The sequence below is a fragment of the Kryptolebias marmoratus genome, linkage group LG5 (assembly GCF_001649575.2).
Source record: "Kryptolebias marmoratus isolate JLee-2015 linkage group LG5, ASM164957v2, whole genome shotgun sequence".
In the NCBI taxonomy this organism is placed as follows: domain Eukaryota; kingdom Metazoa; phylum Chordata; class Actinopteri; order Cyprinodontiformes; family Rivulidae; genus Kryptolebias; species Kryptolebias marmoratus.
The window spans coordinates 14,137,986-14,158,557 of NC_051434.1; the positions used below are offsets into that span (position 1 = coordinate 14,137,986).

Below are 20,572 nucleotides of genomic sequence, written 5' to 3' on the forward strand. Positions count from 1 at the left end.
CTAATCGACGAGGCTGTATTACTCGGTCAGTTTTGCCGACACCGAGCCAAAGTTCGATGTGGCCGCGGCTGAAGGTCGTCCATCCAGCACATGCTCTGAGCTGCAGGAGATCCCAGCTCCGTCTCTTCGGCATTAGATGATCTCAGTCTTAGCTCTGATTTGAATCGAGATTAGAAGGGCAATGACATCACGGCGTCTTGGGGTGGGATTTTCGAGTACTGTCTCTGCTTTCTGTCAGCAGGAAGTGGAAGCACCACGAAGGCCAACAGCGAGCTGTAAACTCCAGTGTACCGTTAGACAAGCGCTCAACACATTACATGTGCAAACCAATAGGCCTGGGATGTGTATGCTGGATTGAAACCTATGCAGAAATATTTTAAATCTCTCCTTTTTTTTTAACCTGACATAAGTTATTTGGCAGGCTTCAAGCTGTCTACCTACGGGATGGATGGACAGCTGAGCTCGAAGGCTTGTGAACATTCGCGTCCCTTCCACAAATGTGCTCGCGGGAACGTGAAAAATGCGTAGACAAATACGCACGCTGTGCGCGGAGGACGGATTTATCGCCGCCTCCGCACTCACAAATAGGTGTTAATGCACGCTGGAAGGCCCTCGTGCAAACACACAAAATGGCGGGGGTTGTTTTTGCAAGCGAGAGTGTCGCGTTGATGGGTCTCACAGTTTTACTCATTAAACCAGAAAGTACGAAAACTCAAAAAAAAAAAATCAATATGACTTCACCTCTAATAATGTGGACAGATGGGAATTCTATTCCCTTTCGCAAGACTGCAGATGTTACAGAATGAAAACACTTGGAGGAAAATAAAGTTGTTTTTAAGACACTTAAGACTTGTTGAGCTGTGAGGAACTATTTTATCTTTTAAATCGGTTTCTTTCTAACCCTCATAGTCAATTATACTCACTCTGGGAATTTTCCCATCCTGCCGCTGAAGGCAAATGCAGAGCGATAATCTTTTCGCCCGTGTCCGTGTCTGCGTTCATTTTAGCAAGATATCTCAACAATCGCTGAACGCGCTGTCATGAAACTTTCAGAAAGAAATCGCTGAATTGGCATCTACAACTGATTAACTTCTGGAGGCAACGCGGTTCAAGATGGCCACCACAGCAAAGTGATATTAGCAAACACAAAAATGGCTCTAACTCAGTCAATTTTACATATATTGGGCAAAGATTTGGTGTCTTTGTAGCTGAGACTGATCCCCAACTTATACCCCGTGTGCTAACTGATTGTGCAAGATCTGGATTTAAAACTCTGGCATTCACTATTAGAGTCAACTTTCTCTGTCTGTTAGCAAAATATGTCATTAACCACAGGATGGTTTTCAATGAAACTTTCACAAAATAATCATGTGATATACATCTACAACTGATTATGTTTTCAAGCCAATCACAACTAAAATGGCCACTGCAGTTAACTTACCTTAGAAAACACAAAAAAATGGCTATAATTTAGTCAGTTTTAAAGATATTAAGCTAAAATCTGGTGCAGTTGTAACTAAGCATCATTCACAACACGTACTCCAAGTGCTACACATTATGCAAAACTTTGCTTAAAACTTAAGCATCAAATGTTGGAGTCAACCCTGTCTGTCTGTTAGCAAAATATGTTATGAACCACTGGAAATATTTGAATGAAACTTTCAGAAATGAATTGTGTGGTGCACATCTGGTACTGATTAACTTTTGGAATCAATCCAATTCAAGATGGCCACCACAGCTAATCGACATTAGCCAACACAAAAATGGCTGTAATTCAGTTAATTTAACAGATAATGAGCTACAATTTCATGTGGTAGGAGCTGAGAGTTATTAACAACACAGCTTTGTTATTTCTCACCATAGGATAATTTTCGTCTAAAATTCTGGCATGAAAGGTGGCGGGATTGATACCGTCCTTCAAGGAATGACAGGCCTTTAATTTAAATAAAAGTGTTTGTTCAGTTTTTTGAGTCTTACTTATCAAATATGTCATTTTATTAATAATACTTATTGCAGCTGCCTATGCTTTTCAGAAAACTTTATTAGGACAAACCTGGAAAACAAGTAGCAAATGTTTAAAAAGGCCGAGACAGCATGCGCTGATCTGCTTTAAGCCAGATAAATGTTTCCATGTGGTGTTTATGGAAAACAAATGGTGAAAGGCACGCTGTGACAGCAGAGCCCAGCACACAGCGGAGCACTGACCTGTGCTTATTGAATAACACATCCCTTTCTTCTACTTCCACTTCATTCATTTTCACCCACTGTTACTCACTCGTTCCATATTCCCCAGACTTTCTCAATGTATCGATCAGTCATCCCATTTTATCGTGGAGCGATTATGTTTTTGTGTGTGTGTGTTTTTCTGTATTTTGTGTGCAAATTGTTTCATGAATCACAGAATTGATTTTAATAAAATTTTCAGAAAGTAATCATTAGGTTAACATTTACAGCTGATTACCTTTTGGAGTCAACTTGACTCAAGAAGGCTGCTAAGGCTAAGTGACCTGAGCAAACACAAAAATCGCTCTAACTTGGTCAATTTTATGGATATTGAGCTAAAATTTGGTGCTGTAGTAGCTGAGATTAACCACCAATTTATATTCTGAGTGCTAACAATTTGCATAAGATTTGTGCTTAAAACTCTGCCATTAACTAATGGAACTGCCTTCATCTGTCTGTTGGCAACATATTTTCTAAACCACTGCACATTTCTTTATAAGACTTTCTGAATAAATTCCCTGGATTGACCTCTATAACTGATTACTGTTTGGACTCTACTCAAATCAAGGTGGCCACCACAGCCAACTGACCTTAGAAAACACAAAAATGGCTACAACTCAGCCAATCTTAGAGGTACTGAGCTAAAATCTGGGGTGTTAGTAGATGAGAGTTGTCTGTAAAACACACTTTGAGTGCAACACATAGCGCAAACATCTTTGCTTCAAACCTGGGCATTAACTGTCATAGTCAACCCTGCTTGTCTGTTAGAAACAAATACTTCATAAACCACTGAACAGATTTTAATTAAACTATCACAAAGTAATCATGGGATACACATCTACATCTGATTAATAATTGAGGCGCAGAAGCTAGCAACTCCCTGAATCAGGGAAAGCAATTGCTCTGCATCTGAAGTGTCCGATCTTTCTTCGCTAAGCTGAAGGCTGATTCACTCGCGCAGGACTTCCACAGAATTTTACAGTGTATGTATTGCATTTGGTCAGCGGATGCACAGCACGCCCTGTGAGGAGAATGAAATGAGTCAGCGAACAACTGATATATTCCCAGGCTGAGAAGCAGCAGTTGGCTAATTTAACAAATGTTAAATCAGCCCACAGTGTACACCTAAAAATATGCTCCCATAAACACAAGAGCTGTAGCTCTGTAATCCATGGGGCTTGCACTTGTCTACTTAAACACACACTGTATGATTTTTGCAGTTTGAAGGGATGTTTTCTCAGATTTATGCGCATAAACACCTCAGTAAACAGATGTGGATGTGGTTTTGAGACATAATTACGAGTTTATTTGGTATTCTGTCGCACCATCTGCAAGCCATTTGGATGATGAATCATCATTCACTTGCAATCAGTTGAGCACTTCCTATAAATCTAATAAGTCGTGCTTCACTCTACCTTTTAGCAATGGGTCATACATCTGGTGGAGAGTGAGAAAGTTATGTTTGGGTCATCAGGAGAGTTTGCAGGATGAGCGGAACACCTACCAAAACACTTTGAAGGGGAAATTTGAGATCTTTTGAAGTAGGGTTTTATGAACATTTAATATCTTACCTGCTTTGGATAGCTTTTTGAACCACCTCAATTTGGAGAAATTGATTTTTATTCCTGACCGGATTGACAAGCTGATGGCTAGTCCAAATGTAGCCAAGTCCAAAGTGGATTTCTGTTGTCTTTTACCAACTCTAACATCCAAAATCTTATAGCAATCCATGTGAAAGACAGTTTATTTTGCATTGCTTTAATTGTAGCTTTATAAGGTTATTTAACAACAACCCAAGATTCAAAAAAGTTGGGTCATTGTGTAAAATGTAAATGAAAACAGAATGCAATGATTTGCAAATTTCATAAACTCATATTTTATTAACAATGAAACACAGTTAACATCAATTTTAAAACTAAGAATTTCTACAGAGGCAGGAGATGGGTAACAGAAAGCTGTACAGTTAAGTGTTATGAATAAGAAACATCTGGTTGAGCATTTTGCAACTAATCAGTTCCTTTGTACTAAAGAGGAGAGAGAACATCTGGCCTGTTAGCAGTGCACAGTTAAAAAAAATCTGCCACACTGATGGTATGGGGGTGCATTAGTGCCCCCATAGTGGTTTCGGCAGCTTAGACAGCTAGGAAGGCACCGTTAATGCTCCCACCCCATACGGTCCCATCCAAACAACGTTTCTTTCAGCGGAGGTCTTGCATATTTTAGAAGACAATACCAAACCGCATCCTGTATCCACTACAACAGCATGGCTTTGTAGTAGAAGAGTCTGGGTGCTGAACTGGCCCGTCTGCAGTCCAGACCTCTCACCAATTGAAAACATTTGATGCATCATGAAAAAAAAACAAAACAACAATTGACAAAGAAGACCCAGGACTGCTGAATGGCTAGCATCCTACATCAGACAAGAATGAGACAACATTCTCCACCAGAACTCCACAACTGGTCTCCTCTTTTCCTAGATGTTTACAGACTATCTGCAACAGGTGCGATATTTATTTGTTCCTCTGCACAAGACCACACTTTAAAAGATCCCTTTAAAGATAAAAGCATCAGATGACATGGAGAACATGTTGGGGTGACACTGGTCTGGATCTCTTTTGGTTCCACGAGGGTTTCAGTAGGAGCCCGTAAGATGTCGACTAGTTTAATGCATTGTTTTGTTTTCTCTTCCTCTCTTTCTTTCGGGCTTTTTGGATGGGAGCTGCTAAGCTGCAGTCACTCTGCTTCCAATTTCCTCTTGCTCTTTTGTTCTTTTCTCCTTTCCAGGATCTGATGAAGAGGAGGTTTTAGCCTTTCCTCATGATACAGGTTTTACCCATTCAAAACCCTTTTTATTACTGTCCCTAATTTTCCCACAATGCTTTTAAACTTTTTGCCTTGTTTTTTTTTTGTTCCCCATCCCATCCCATCCCCACCTCCCATCCCCTTCTTTCTTTGCTCAAGCTGGAATTTATGCAACACCGACAGAACTTTCCAGCTTGGAATCATCTCACAAGAGAATAGAGTACATAAACAGTGAGTAAAAAATAAATAAATAAATGTGTTATGTATATTTTGCAGATTGACCCTAAGGACAAACTCCACTTCACTTTATAATTCCAAAGCTTTTCCCTCTTGCTTCACACATGTAAGCACGTGTTTATTTCAGTCTCCCAGGCAGTAACAAATATATTAATTCTAATTGAACAGAAGGAATGTGAAAGTTCTGATTTACCCTGGAGTTGAATCAAACTAGGCCTCCCATCACCTTAAGGCTGCAGAGCAGCTGCATTTGACTGGATATCACTTTTCACCGCTGACAAGCATGAACTGACCATGTGTGTGTATGCTTGTGTGTGTCATATTAAAACCTTGGGGTGACAAAACACAAATCATGGAGTGATTGGAGCGGTGTGTTTCAAATGATACATGTCTCCCAAGCAGGCCATTTATCTAACTTGTAAAGCATGATATCCGAGCTAATATCAGGCATAAATCTGAACACCAGCTCCGAGGCTTTATGTCTTCAGCAGGTCGTTCATTATCCGCCCACTTGAAGCACCTCTCTCACAGAGGCGGTGTGACTGCACGGGTTCTGGATGTCCTGTTAAAGCAGGCTACAGGCATTTCAAATCTTCATGCATGGCTTTCCAATGTAACACCTCAAGCTGCCAAACTGCTAAATGAGGCTGACATGCACCTTGAGTGAGACATTATATGGCAAAACTGGTATAAGAATTTATAAAGCTCCTTTGTTGGCTAGTCAAAACCTTTAACCCCATAAGTCAAACACACCTATTTATACATTCATTCATACAGTGCTTCTTATTCCTAACATAAAGCGCTTTTCTCTAAATCAGGAAATTTTAATGACATTTAATTTTGGTATGGAAAGCCATTGAAATATACATTTTGGTAGTATTTAATTTTATTGTTATTTGACGAAAGACGGCTCTGAAGGAGGCAGTACTTGTCAATCTTTCATTTATAGCCAATTGGCAAACATTTCTATGTCGTCATCATCACTTCTCAGCTGTTTAAAATAATAATTTTAATGTCTGATGTGGACTTCTGTGGAGATGTTTTCAGCAGTCAGTATCTTACCTGTACCAGACAGCCCTCAGAGTTGCCCCATATATTCAGAAAAACGTTTTTACTAGAGTCGAGTTAACAGCTAGTCACCGTGAGGCCAAGACCAAAGGGGATTGTTTAAAACAACTCTAATCATAAGAGTGTTATTGCAGTTCATGCAATGAGGCCTTACAACTTGGCATGTTAATAACAAGTCCTGGGGAAAAAACAAAATGATTGTGGCGGTCGCATTAATTCTTCAAACTCAACCATTTTAACTAGACTTCAAATATTTGAAAATCATCCTTTCTTTTTCACCTCTGTCACATTTGCATTACACAGTTACATCAAAGTCTAAGGGTATTAAGATTGCCCACCCTGAGGGGACTGACTGCAGTCTGCTGCAGGTAATATACTGACTGCTGATAACTACTCCACAGCACCCCACTTTAAATACCTAAGCTGTATTTTTAACATTTTTTTGTGAATTATGATAAAATTGTAATATTGTTCAGACTCGTGGTATTATTTCAGCAGGTCTCTTCCAGTTTCAGTGATGTTTCCGGTGATGTGTTTGCCCAAATGTTAAGTTTTCAAAAACAGTTTATTGTTACCATGGTGTAGACTTGAAAGGCTGAAAAAGACTATTCCCACCAATTTCAGTTCAACCTTGTAAATCCTTAAAAAAAGGTTTTAAAATGTTTTACAGTGGGCTGTATTTACTGGGCAATCCAATTTGCTTGTAGTATGCCCCCTAACTGATTTATAATGGAAAATATTAGACGTTGCTGATTAAAATATTACCTGTGAATGACATTTTGCTCATACAGTATATTGAGCCCAGCAGGAACTATCCTCATCTCAACCTGACCGTAAATGTTCTGTCATCTGTGGTGCACAAAGTTGTAAAATGTATAGTTTCGGGAACCATGACATCTGAGGTTTAGCAGCTGCACAACAGAGGATGTTTTTAAAATACTAAAAGACTTAATTTTGTATGAAAGCAAGCAGATGTTCATACCTGCATGAATTTATTATCTCTCAAACACAACGCATTATATTTTAGATGTATCTTGAGAATGTATTCTCAAATAACAATGTATGTGCCAAACACATGTAGCTGAATGTTCAAATTTCCCATTTCCTCACTCTTGTCATCTAGTATGTGAGCACTGTGCCAAAAGTACTTAGTTTTTATGGCCTTGAGGATCTAATATTTTTACCTCTGTGGGCATACATGCTTCTGATAATTTATCCCTGAACACTTGTACATGTGTGCTTAGGCTTCACCTGTGTGCCTCCCTTTGTGTATACTTTGCTTATTCATTGTGGAGGTGCTGAAAGCTCTCTCTGTGGGATTCATGAACATTTTCTGTTTAAGCTGGACAGGTTGGGTTCAGTGGTGCGTGTTATAAATTGGGCCCAGTAAAACACTCATGGCGTGCTGTTCCACAGGAAGTGCAGAGGGAGAAAATTCTCAAAAGCTGGACCGCTTTTTGTTCGATTATTTCCAAGCTTCTTGCAAAGGTTGAACTCTGGCCCTCCGACTGTAAGCATTCCCCTCACTTAGTTAATATAACACTGCTTACTTTCAAATAGAAAAATGTGATAAAGTTGGACAGATTCTGAAGTGAAACATAATCCTCGAAAATAATTTGTTTTCAGACCACCACATTTGGTTTCTTTTGCAACCAGCAGCGCCATGGAGACATTTTAAATGAACATAAAAGCCAGTGAAGCTAAGTGAACGAGACCTGGATGTCCTCAGAGATGTGATCTGGAAGACAAGAACAGAACTTGAAGAGTGAGGGAAATGTCCAACGTCCAGATCCTGTTTTTCCTTGTGTTTCTTCTCTTCCTCCATCTCTGTTTTACCAATTCCTTGGCAGACATGAATAAGTGCAAATAAACGATGCTGTGAGAAAGAACGAGGACATGCATCAGCTACAGTAAATGTGATGACATTTCCTTTTAGGTAGTTTTATTTTCTGGCAGTAGAAGACCAAGAACGTGTTAGTGCAAGGGTATCAAAAATACAAAAGTTCCTGTTTACCCACAGCAAAGGAAATTCTTATTAAACGGTCCTTTTCAAATTGATCCAAAGTCCAGGAGGGAAACCTAGACACCCCTCTCTCAGAACACTATCCTGTTTCTTCCAGGGTGTCCCAAGGTGTTCCCCATTCAGAAAGGATTTAAAAACTTTCTAGTGAGTTAAGATGAGCTGCACCCTCATTACTGCTGATAGATCCATGTTCTTGCCTCTGATCCCCTCCTAAAATCCCTTGTGGACAAGATACCAATATATTTAAGTTCTTCCTTGAGGCAGCAGAGACCTTTTCCTAACCCAGCGGGACACCTCTGAGATATCGGCAGCTTAATGTAATGAAGGAGTTTGAGTATCCCTATGATCCTGGGAGCTGTGTTGTCTAAGGTTCTATGGTATATTGGTCTCAAGGGAAGGGTCAGACCATTTGAAGACATTCATGAAGCAAAGCCACAACAAACAGGTTACCTTTTTTGGAACAAGGAAATCAGGCACCTTCCTGGAGCCAGGCCTGGCAGGGAGCTGGCTGGCAAGCTCCTGATGGCTGAGCCTTGACTCCTGAGGTTTTGGTCGAGCTCAGCCTGAAGAAACCACAGAATGCTACTTCCACATGAGACCACAACCTGAGGACAGAGAAAAAGTTGTGTGGGTGTGATGTCAGCAGGGTAGCATATGGGGTATATGTAGGCTGATTTCCCAGGGTCATCAACTAACTTTTATAGCAGATGACCCTGTTTATACCTGGTATCAATATGCCTCTTGTCTGATTCAGTTAGTTTGTTTAAACCTGATCTAGTGATCACTTATCAGTTTACTGTAGGCTTGTGATGTCTACTAACATTTCCACAAAATCCTAGATGAAATTCAGCACTTTTTTTACTGGCATTTTCTTGTTAACGCTTAAGAGTGTGAACTTGTGTCATCAGAATTTAATACTTACACTGTTCAAGGGTTCAAACATAGCAAACTCAGGCACAACAACACTTGTAAAAAAAAACATTTCTGAGGAACAAACTTGGCTTTATATCCACAAATGTGAGATACAACTTTACATGACAAAGATCAGTCAATATATCTACCATTTAAAAAGTTAGAAGAATTTGGAAAAACCTTGGAAGTGCTAGAATAACAACAAATTTCCTCTAACACCTGAGACCACAGGAACCAGTCAGCCTGAAGGTAACACCTTTCTTGAATGCTTGATCTGCTTTGATGAAACTGGCAATGAGATCTCAAAGAGAGGATTGTTCAGAGACATAAACCCCTATTCACCTTAACCTTCAGTGCAGCACGACCTGGTAGGCATTTACAGCACAAGGAGGGAGGGGACTTATTAAAAAAAAACACTTTCCGTCACTACTTAGACTTTTAAAAAGCATCACTGATGTGTACATACACCCTTGCCTGCCCATGGCTCACCGACTTGTGACAAGTCACAGAGAGAAAGGTGGGTAAAATCCCATGACATCACTGAGCAAGGTAAAGGAGTGCTGTGTCAGGCTTTGTTTGGTTTTCCAGTGCTGTCTGAAGTACCAGTGAAAGATGTCAGTGGAAAGTATGGCTAAAGCCAGACAACAAAAACATGGGGGGTGGTGTGTGTGTGTGTATGAATGTGTTCAGAAGAAATAAGGAGACCAATATAAAAGTGTAATTTTACAATAACGTTTTCTCATCTTTAGATTTCAGTCACCTCAGGGCCTTCTTACCACCCACATCAATAAGCTCTTTGTGACCCCAGGGATGCCTCTCAGCACCATCATATGCTACATATACGTTATGTACAACTCATTATAACATTCTGTTAAACTATTCTTTATACATGGTTTGAATTTTAAAACTTGAGACAACCACTGGCTTTTGTACTTCTGAATTGTCATTCCCAGATGATTTAAAGTCAGTAAGTTCTGAGAATGATAGTGAACCTAAAAATGACTTAGACAATAGCAGGCAAACAGAATAATCAGAAAACATAGACTGCTAAGAAGGTAGGGGCTAATTCCTATTTGTTGCTTAGGCTAAGCTAGGCTTAAATCAGTTACATAATCAATAGAAAGAAGACATAAAAAGGATGTTCAGTTTAACTGCTTTCACAAATGTTATACGATTAACAGTTGCAAAATAAAAACAGGTTAAAAACTGATGGTTGCTTACAGCTAAAATAACAAAATCACTGTCGTCAGCGGTCAGAGTTTTTCAAGGCGTGGACACAGCAAAGGAAGGAATGACAGGCATAGTGGAGGTTTCCATGAAAAATGAGTCATACATAAATACTTCTTTGCACCTTTTAATTGACTTGAGAGCCCCATTATATATAAAAAGGTTGCTAAAAATAGAAGTGAGAGTAACAGCCTTGGAAAACTGGATCCACAATTTGGGCACTTATGAAGTGCTTAAAATGTTGGTGGTGTGATGTTTTCAGAAGCACATCACATCACACAGCTCACCAGCGTAGCGGCTGAAAATGTATTTGTTTCACTAAATATTGGCCTATAAGCAAATACTGTCCATATATTAACATAAAGGTGCCTAGAAACTTTACTTACAGCCAATTAGAGTGAGTTATTGAACTACTGATTTCAGCAATTTATGATTTGTCATTCTTTCTTAGCTGACTATACTACCAGAATTTATTTGCAACCTTTACATGAACACAAACAAGTTTTTTTACCTTGTCCAGAACACTGATTCAGCTTTTGAAGGGGCCCACCAGGGTGCACCCAAAGCCACCCTACAGCCACCGTTGTCACACAATGCACTGAATAAGCAACTTGTATCAATCAGCTTTCAAAACCCCAAAGGGCACAACTACATTTTTGGAAGGACAGTGCCAAGGTCTTTTCTATGTTTTGACGCAAATGTTTCGTGATTCCACAGGTGGACTGCTATGCTAGCTGCAGATGACAAATTAAATAATTGAAGGAAAAGGAAGTGAGTGCTGAATGCCAGCTGACACTGGGCGGGAGCTAGGGTTCAGTCAGAATAGGTCTCCAGTGTCCCATCACATGGCTAACGTCATGACTAACACCATGCTCACAGCACAAATGGCAAATGAAATCACCGGTAAAGCTAACCTGAATTGGTTTTGAATTGTGGCATGGTAGAGCCCCAAAAAGAAACTCATGCCGACACCAGGAGAAAGTGCAACCTAGAGGCAACAACTATGCAAACTACAGCTTCAATGACAAACAGCTTTTATCTTAACCTTTCTAAAAGATCACATGTTGCTTTCTTAACTTTCTCTGTTCTACAAAACACTTTGCAGAGATTTTTCATCCACACAGTAAATTTCTTTTCTTTTGTCATAATAATAAGAATATTGGACAAAACTTGGGAATTCATGGTCATGTCCAAGTGCATATTGACACATGGCAAGGTTTCCCCCAATGGATTATGACCATTCTACCATTGAGCTATGATGTGATTCTGATTTCACAGATCCCTCCTCAATAAATGTTAAGATAGTGATGAAATATAACCATTGCCTTAGACTGGTCAAGGCAAACAATCTGTTTCACAGAAGAAGAAAAGAACCAACATCACCTCATTCATTTGGCCTAAGCCATGTTTGAGGTGAGACTATAAAGTAGATTTGATACTTTTCAGGATCCTCATTAACTGGGATTTAACAGTTATGAAAAAAGAGATAACATGAGACTAAACATGCCTGAATATGGTCTTGATAAATATGGTAAGAGACACTGAAATACTGATTAGATTTAGAAGTTAGAGTAGGATTAGACTTCAATGTGTTTAGGTACAGATCTCTGTAACAGTGGATTTCAGAGGTTTTCACCGGTAGCCTCACCGTAGAGACACATACACCCCCCCCCCCCACACACACACACACCCACACCCACACACAGCAAAACCCAAATAAGCTGCCTTAAGTGGAAAATCAGCAAACCTTTTTTTCCGAACAAAATACAAGTTGTAATACAATGAACATTAAATCAATTGAAATAATATGATTACTCTTTAGTTTTGGAACAATTATGGCAATCCGTAAGTATAAAGGCAATATATGAATCAACTCTATTTAACTGATGTAAAACTATATAAAAGTAAAAAGTGTGTTTTTTATAAAATGAGCAGCTTATATTAAAATATGGTGCTATGGCTTTTGCTTTGCATTGCCATGAACAAACCCGACTGTGGTCATCTCGTTTTTTTATTTGCAGATTACAGTTACCCTAATTTTATATCATTAAAGTTTAAGTGAAAAATATGTCATGAATTGCAATTTAAACCAACTAAGACAAACCCCCCACCCTAGTGGATTTGATTGTATATTTAAGTTGCCATGACACAGCCAACAGTTGAACCAAATGATTCTCATATTTAAACATGACAGGCTGCTCTATTCCAGATATCTCAGTCTCAACATCTAAAAATATGAACTAAATGTTCAGAATCTACATGAATTGTGCAAAATCTCAATTTCAACATATTGTTTTGTTTTGTTCCATTTGCCCATTCTCCCTTTTTGTCTCTCATTTATGTAAGTTCCAAGCATGTTTTTGTTCTCTCTCCATCAAGTTTTGTAAATTTGATTAGAAGTCATAGCTAGCATGACTCATACAATTTCCACCTATTTCATTCTAGGAACAGGAATGAAGAAACCTTATTAAAGCCATGTTATAGTAATAGAAAAGTTTTTTATGTTGTTTTTACTTCCAACTAAAGCTTTAGTGAGCTAAACAGGGCTTTTGAGCTGGTAAATTATAAAAAAATATTTTGTCATTCCTGAAAAAAAGACATTTGTTTTTTAATTCATTTTCACATGTTCCAGCTTTACTCTGCATTCACCTCTGCATCATTTCGTCTTTGTGTTCTCATAACTTCAGAGCTATAATCCTACTTTAACTTAACAACGTAAATCTATTGCTGGAAAGTGTGTTTGGGCTGCAGTGTCGAAGCAGTGTATGCCCAACCCAAGCACATTTTATTTCCTAAAACCTCTTGATCCTATTTCCCAGACTAATACACTTGCATATTTCAATCAGCATTGAGTGCTGGTGCGGGGTGGAGAGGGACGGCTGACAGGAAGGGTAGAGAGGATAGGAATGAAAAACACAAGAAGGTCAGTGAGTGAGACATTTCTTTCTTTCACACCATGTGTTACTGTAAGATATTAATTTCCTCTGCGATTCCACTCTTTCCCTCCAGCTTTTTGTTTTTCTTTTTCATCACTGTCAGCGTGCACTGGCTGAAGGAGTCTAGTTCATGTCGATTTCACTGGATATCATTCCTACGTTGGATCTCTCTCCAAATTGGTTTCCCAAATTGAACCGTGCACAGTGCAGCTGTGGTAACTGGAGAGCTCTCTGTTGTAGCTTTGAGCTGCCAAAGCCCATTAGGAATGAGCATGTTTGACTTTTGAGACTGCTTTTGTGATTGAAGTCAGGGAATAATTATATTTATAAGGTTAAATCCAGAGAGAGAGATCGGTTAAGAAATTGTGAAATTTTTAGTCACACTTGGATTGAGTGTAAGGCAGAGGCAACAAGGACTGCACATGCCTTGGATTTCGGCAGTATGTTGTTTTAAACATATTAATTTAATGCACTGAATATTTTTTAACAGTCATGAAAAACCATGAAAATGAGATCTACTTTTGGCTCGCACTTCAGTTTCAGTAAGCCTGAAGTTAAGCATTTACCATGCAGTTTGCATTTACCCTCTCTTCTAGGTATGAGCCACTTTCTAGTTTCAAGGTATATCACTGTTTTAAAAAAAAAATCACAATTTCAAAACCGACAAAAGAATGTTCTGTTACACAGTTCCTGGAGTTTGAGCTTTTTTTTTAAACTTGTCAGAAACAGACATCCTGCAAATCTCTCAGGTCATCGAGTAACGCTCCCACTCCCACTTTTGATTGATGCAAACAGTCAGTAAACCATATATGATGACTGAAAGAGGGGAAACCGCAGAACTTTTCCCTTCAATGAAATGATGAAGTTGGCTATTTGGAAATTTTACAGATAGGAAAGCGTACATGCAGCCATGACATGTCTACTGCAAGAGACTGTACTTAAAAAAACAATTACATCTCCCAGAGCACAACTTTTAATAGCCTATATCAGATCATTACCATTTACTACTTTAGTGTCCTGTGCTCACTTTGATCCAGTCTTGGTTTCTTTTGTCCCATATTCTTGTTAGCTCTTGAACAGGGTTATGTGCAGTATCTTAGCTGTTCCAAAGACTGCACTCTTCTGGACAAAGATCTCTGAAATTGTTCCTGGGATCTGTTGGAGCCACTCTTTCAATCTGGGGTCACAGCCCTGAACGCTTCAGTGACCACTGGCACTATTGAGTCCTTGACTTTCCACAACTTCTCTATTTTCTCTTTAAGCCCTTGTTATTTCCTGAGCTTTTCAAGTTCTTTCGTCTTGATGCTACAGTTACTTGGGATTGACTTCTTCTGCAGTTTTATAACCAGTTAGTTAACCAGGATTTGTTTGTTAGTCTGGATTTGGAAGTCCCATAGTAACTTATCTTATCAGTGGTTATATCACACACCTTTGGTACAGGAAAATCAGGTGGTCAGGGTTCAAACCTTTGTGCAGCTAACCTCCAAACAACTTTGGCTGTGTAATGAGCAAGGGACATAGAAATTATATCAACTGGATTAAAAAGGTCGTCATCAGATGTCGGTGAACTATATTACATTATAAATTAACCTAAAACTTTTACTGTTTTGCAAAAGCTCTAAGCTGTAGCTAAATAAAATCTGCCACAATTTAAATCTAAACATGCACACAGTAACACTGTTAATTACAGTGTGAAGTTTGTGGCCAGACAGGGAATATCGTCATGCAATCTGAAGATATCACCACAACAGCATGTGTGTGATATTTACACAGATGCTGAATGTTATTTGGGAGACATTTATAAATCTGAGCCCTAAATATATTCCATCCACAGCTTTGCAGCAGACTGCCTGCATAGTGTCCCCCAGAGAGAGACAGAAATTGAGAAAGACAAAGATTGAATGAAGAGGAAAAAGGCAAGACTCAGTGATGAAGAGAGCAGAATGAAAGTGCATACCAGAGACAGACACAGACAAATGTTCCTGTCTGACAGTCACAGTCAAACCCTATCCTGTGCAATTTAGCATAGCAAACAATTTGTAAGGGAGATAATTACTTTTTGGACTAAAAGTGATCCATGCTGTGAAGAGGAATTTAGGAGCTCAGCTAAATTCCTCCATTTGAATTTTGCCTTCCTGTCTTGGAGGACATATGCTTCATATACTACATAAGCCTGAACAGAGCCAAAGTGCTGCTTTATTTTCTTAACTAGACAACCCACAGGCGCATAACTAAGTGTGGTCAAAAAGAGGGAGAGGCCATAGCATTGTCCGGATCCCACCCCACCAACCAACAGCCATGCAGAATGCCTTGTGCTATGCTTGCTTGTCTGTGAAAGCGAGAGAGCCTGAGAGATTTAGGAGGGGGAATAGTAGGATTTGGGCCCAACCAAAAGGCCACCTCGGTGGCTAGGGTTACCTCCGCTCATTCTTCCCATCCCTCTCCCCCCCCCAATTTTTTCCTCATGTGAACAGGAAAATCGAGGCTTTGTTTATGAAAAAGAAATAGGTTAGGCTGGATCTACTCGGCCTAGAGAAAACCGCAAACAAGAGTGTGGCGAGCCTTCAACACATTTCCCAACCAAGAACACTCACTATTAACATTCACGCAACACTCGTAAAATTTGCACCATGCTTTCATCTTCCCTGTGTCTTTCTTTGCGTTTCCCCATTCCTGCCCTATTTGTTTTGCTTTGGTTTCACCAAGTTTAGCATTCTTTCCTTCCTTCTTTAAATGTACAAACATGTCAGTGGTAATTCATGTTGATAGCAGCTATTGCCCAAATATTTCCACAGTAACTTCAACCAAGAAATGGTAAGTCCTTTTAATTGAGCTGTTTGTTGAGGTGGGTACAAAGTCCTGCTTTCCTTGGCCACTGGGTTGAGACCAGTTTAAATATACGCCCCTTTTCTGTTTACAGTGAAGTTTTGGACTGAAGTCAGCACACCTGATGGGAACAGATAGGTTGAATCTGCTTAAGCTGTCAGTCACAGTTATTCTTGGCTACAAGTGATACTTGTGTGGGAAGTGTGTATGCGCAATGAATCAACAGTGTGTCAGCATGTGTTTAATTTGAGCAAATGGATTTCTGTGTACAATATGGCGCGGACTTGCGCTCTAAGTACAAAGTGTGTTTTCATACAAGTCTTTATGTTTCACTCACAGAGACCTTGTTTATTTCCTGCTATTATGCATGCCAAAAACCTGCCATCTGCTTAAGGTACTGATAGTTTGGGCAATGTGTACTGCAACAAACAATAACTTGAACATTGCTTGTTGTATTACAGTCCTCAGTCTCACCTCCCTCCTGTCATCTTCACCTGAAGCTTTCTGTATAAGTGTTTGATGCAAACCCTTACTCTAGCCCTAGCATAAAACTAGCTCCCCCTAGCTACTCAGTTTTAACACTCAGGCAACAGTCTCAAAGAGTGAAAAAGTTTTTTATCAGTGAGGTCCAGCATGTAATGACTGGTAATTATATTAGGCTGATGATAAATCTTAACAAAAATACAACACTTGATTGAACTGAAAGAAATCTAGCAATAAGGAAAGGGGCTTATTACTGCCTACCGCCAGAAGGCAGGCAATAATGTTTTTGCCTATGCCTGTCAGTGCGTGTCATGTGTGTGTCTGTTGCCAAAATATATCATGACCCACTGGACTGATTTTAATAAAACTTATGGAAAGTGATCATTGGACAAACATCTACAACTGACTAACCTTTGAAGTCAACCTGATCCAAAATGGCTTCCATACAGTATGAAATGAAAAAAACACAAAAATAGCTATAGCTCATTCAGTTTTACAAATATTGACCTAAACCTTGCTGTGGTAGTAGCTGAGGCTGATTCCCAACACATATATTAAGCTCTAATAGACTGCACAGGATCTTTCCTTAAAATTTTGTCAATTTGAAGCCAACCTTGTTTGTTTATTAACAAAATATTTTATGAACCGCCAGTTGGATTTCAGTGAAACTTTCAGGAATTGACCATTTGATGTACCTCTTCAACTGGTTGACTTTTAAAGCTAACTCAGTTCAAAATAGCTGCCACAGCTAATCAAGATGGTTATACAATAACTCAGTCAATTTTACATACAGTGTATTAAGCTAAAATTGGATGTGGTAATAGTTGGGACTCTCAACACATACTTTGAGTACTAACAGATCACTCAGCAACTTTGTTCAAAGTCATTTATAACACACATTTTTTGATCAGGCCTGATTCACCTGCGGCGAAAATACGAGACAACATGAAACAGTCTCCAACAGAAGGTGGAGTTTAAACTGTCCTCACATATCAAAATGCCTTTACTCTAATGGTCTAAAAGCCAAAGAAGTCCCTAAGATACAACTGCACTCAGGCAGTAATACAGCAATAGAAGTACAATTGAATTCACACATATTATACAGAATTGAAACATTATTTGACATAAATCATAACCCACTTGCTTATTATTTTAACACATAACCACAGCCTTGCTTTGCACACAGTTTGTTCTCAGCTGCAGCCTGCCCCAGTCCACAGATGTTCCCTCTCAGAGTGATCTCCAGGATTTGGGAAGTGTTTTGAAGCACTGGGCCAATGAGTTGCTGCAAAGCCCTGGAGATTTTACTGGCAGAGCCTAAAATGCAATCTGCGCTACTTGCTGAACTCTTCAGTAATGCTGAGGTAGTGCTGACTGTTGTATTCTAGGAGGTTCAAATAAACATACTACATGTGTACTTGTAGCTATAAACACACATATATTTCTGTTTAATTGCGTGTGTAGCACAGCAGAGGCATGAGCTTTCATTAAGGAAATCTGTAGACCAAGTCATTTTTGTTTTTTATTTTTTAAAGACTATAATAAACTGGCAAACTCACTCTCGTGCATGTGTTTTATATTTCTCAATCTGAGCAACTGTAATTTGAAAGTGTTTACATATTTTTCCCTAATAGCTGATATATTTTGTAGATTCTGTCTTTCAAATCAAAACACCAACAAAGATGGCTTCCAAAAACAATTTGGAAAACAACAGAAATATGTTATCAAATCTGTTGTTTGTTTTTTTTTATAACAGACCATGAACTTTTATTTTATTTCAAATGTTTGTATGATTGTTTCCTGGCCAGTAGGGATGCCAAGGGATACACTTGTCCCTAATTTTTCAGGGGAACAGGATCAGGCAGTTTGAGTGATTTTTGTCATGCTTGCCTCAAGGGTCATGGCTGAAAGCATTTACCCGGACAAAATTTGCACCACAAACACAATTGTGTTCTTTCTCACGTCATGTCTGCACATGGTTTTGCTTGATAGATCCCATACATAGAATAAATTGATAAGCAAAGACCATTAAATTAGTCCAGACTCATGCACAGTCATAAACATTTAGCTTAAATCAGTTCCTGAAGGAACATCTGTGAATAGTTTTAGGATTTATCACATCACAGATTTTTATCAGTTTGTCTGTACGGTAAAGTGTTTTACAACGGGCAGTGTAGCATAACAAGAGGCATATTTTGGAAAGTGTTTTCCCACTGGACAAAACACCCTCTAACTCTCCAAATCATCTTGAGTTCCCATTTTGTGGGAAAGAGTGTAATCAACATTTGGTCCCAAGGCCCCTACAGTATATAGACACAGTGATTTTTGCTGAGTGAGTTATGCTTGGGAATGGAAGAGCAAGCACAGTTCTAATATAGATTCCTCAAAAATATTTTTATCATCTTACACTGAGGCTTTCTAAGTGTCAAGAGTTCTGGGTTGACTCAAGGGTTCCCTCCCTGTAGGACATACTGACAAAACCTCCAAAAAGAAATTCATATATAATGATTTCATATATTGACCAGCACAAGGAATGTTACTATGCTGTTTCTTGTAAAGGAAAAAAAAGTATTTTATTTTGTGGGTAAACATGCATTTAGAATATATACATATTTATCCAAATTTTGATGTAAAAGGAAATTAGTGAAGTCACACTAAAGAGGAATTTAACTACCTATTCCTAGTCCTATCTTTATACCTGTCTCTACCCTTTGGCCCATAATTCAATGTCACAAAGAGTAGTGGCCCAGAAGTTATTTTTTTCTCTGTGAAGTGGCTAATATGTCATCAGTTGTTTCTGATTCTTTTAATGTAAAGAAATTCAACTTCTTCTTTTTTATTTTGGCTGTTCCCTTTTCAGAGGTCGCCACAGCAAGTCATCCTCCTCCATCTAAGTCTGTCTTCTGCGTCCTTTGTCCTCACTCCAACTATGTCCACGTCTTCTCTAACTGCATTAGTATATCTCTTCTATTGCCTTCCTCTTTGTCTTTTTCCTGGCAGCTGCATCTCTAACATCCTTTTACCAATTTACCCACTCTAACAATAAAATATTTTTAACATAAAAACATTGCTTATTTTTTATATTGTTTGTGCAAGATAAATAACCGCAACCCAACAAAATAGAACATATACATTAAACTGGTGCTCCCTCGTCATATGGCAGTATGGACGAGCCATACCATTTTGCCCTCTACAGAAAGGATTGGAAAACCCTGATCATCCTTTGCAAACACTCAAAATGTATGGGTAGGGAGTAGAGGGAAGGGGTAAAATGGGATTTGGCCTTTAGGTCTAACATATGATCGCAAATAGTTTATACAATGAGATGTGTATGATCTTGTATATCCCCTGACTAATAACTGGCCATTCAAAACATGGCTGGCTCGTCGCAATCACTCATAATTCAGTGTGACTGCAACAGAAAATGTGCTTATTTTATCACAATTTTGAGACTCCAACTAATATCTAAGAGTCACAGCCTTTGTTGGTTCTTCTAATTGTCCAGACACAAAGTAAATTGTTTTTGTTCATTCTAAAAGGAGATGGTCAGAAAAGCTTCTTTCAGTTGAACTCCTGAAAGACATGACGCCCACCATTTGACCACACACCACTGAAAAGTATTCTGTCCCTCACCTTTGAAGTCTGATCCCATGAACAAAAGTACAAAAGGTTTTATATTAGAGAACCTTTTAACCTGGTAATGGCCCTAACTGACAGTAGACTGGAATTTCTGACGTTACTGCACTTGAAAGTCTGAATCCAAAATTATTATCATATCAACATTCCTGCCCTTACTTCAAGTATTATTTCAGTTGATATTTCACTTCAGTTGTCA

At 38.9% G+C, this 20,572-nt stretch overlaps 1 long non-coding RNA gene across 1 annotated transcript in view; it reads right to left on the bottom strand.

Annotated features, from left to right (window-relative positions):
* Positions 1-4,083: 4,083 nt before the first annotated feature.
* LOC119617021 overlaps positions 4,084-20,572 on the bottom strand; it is a 41,472-nt gene continuing 24,983 nt past the window's right edge. Inside the window, exon 4 of the long non-coding RNA XR_005233171.1 lies at positions 4,084-8,958. This is a non-coding gene — a long non-coding RNA (uncharacterized LOC119617021). The remainder of the gene's footprint in view (positions 8,959-20,572) is intronic.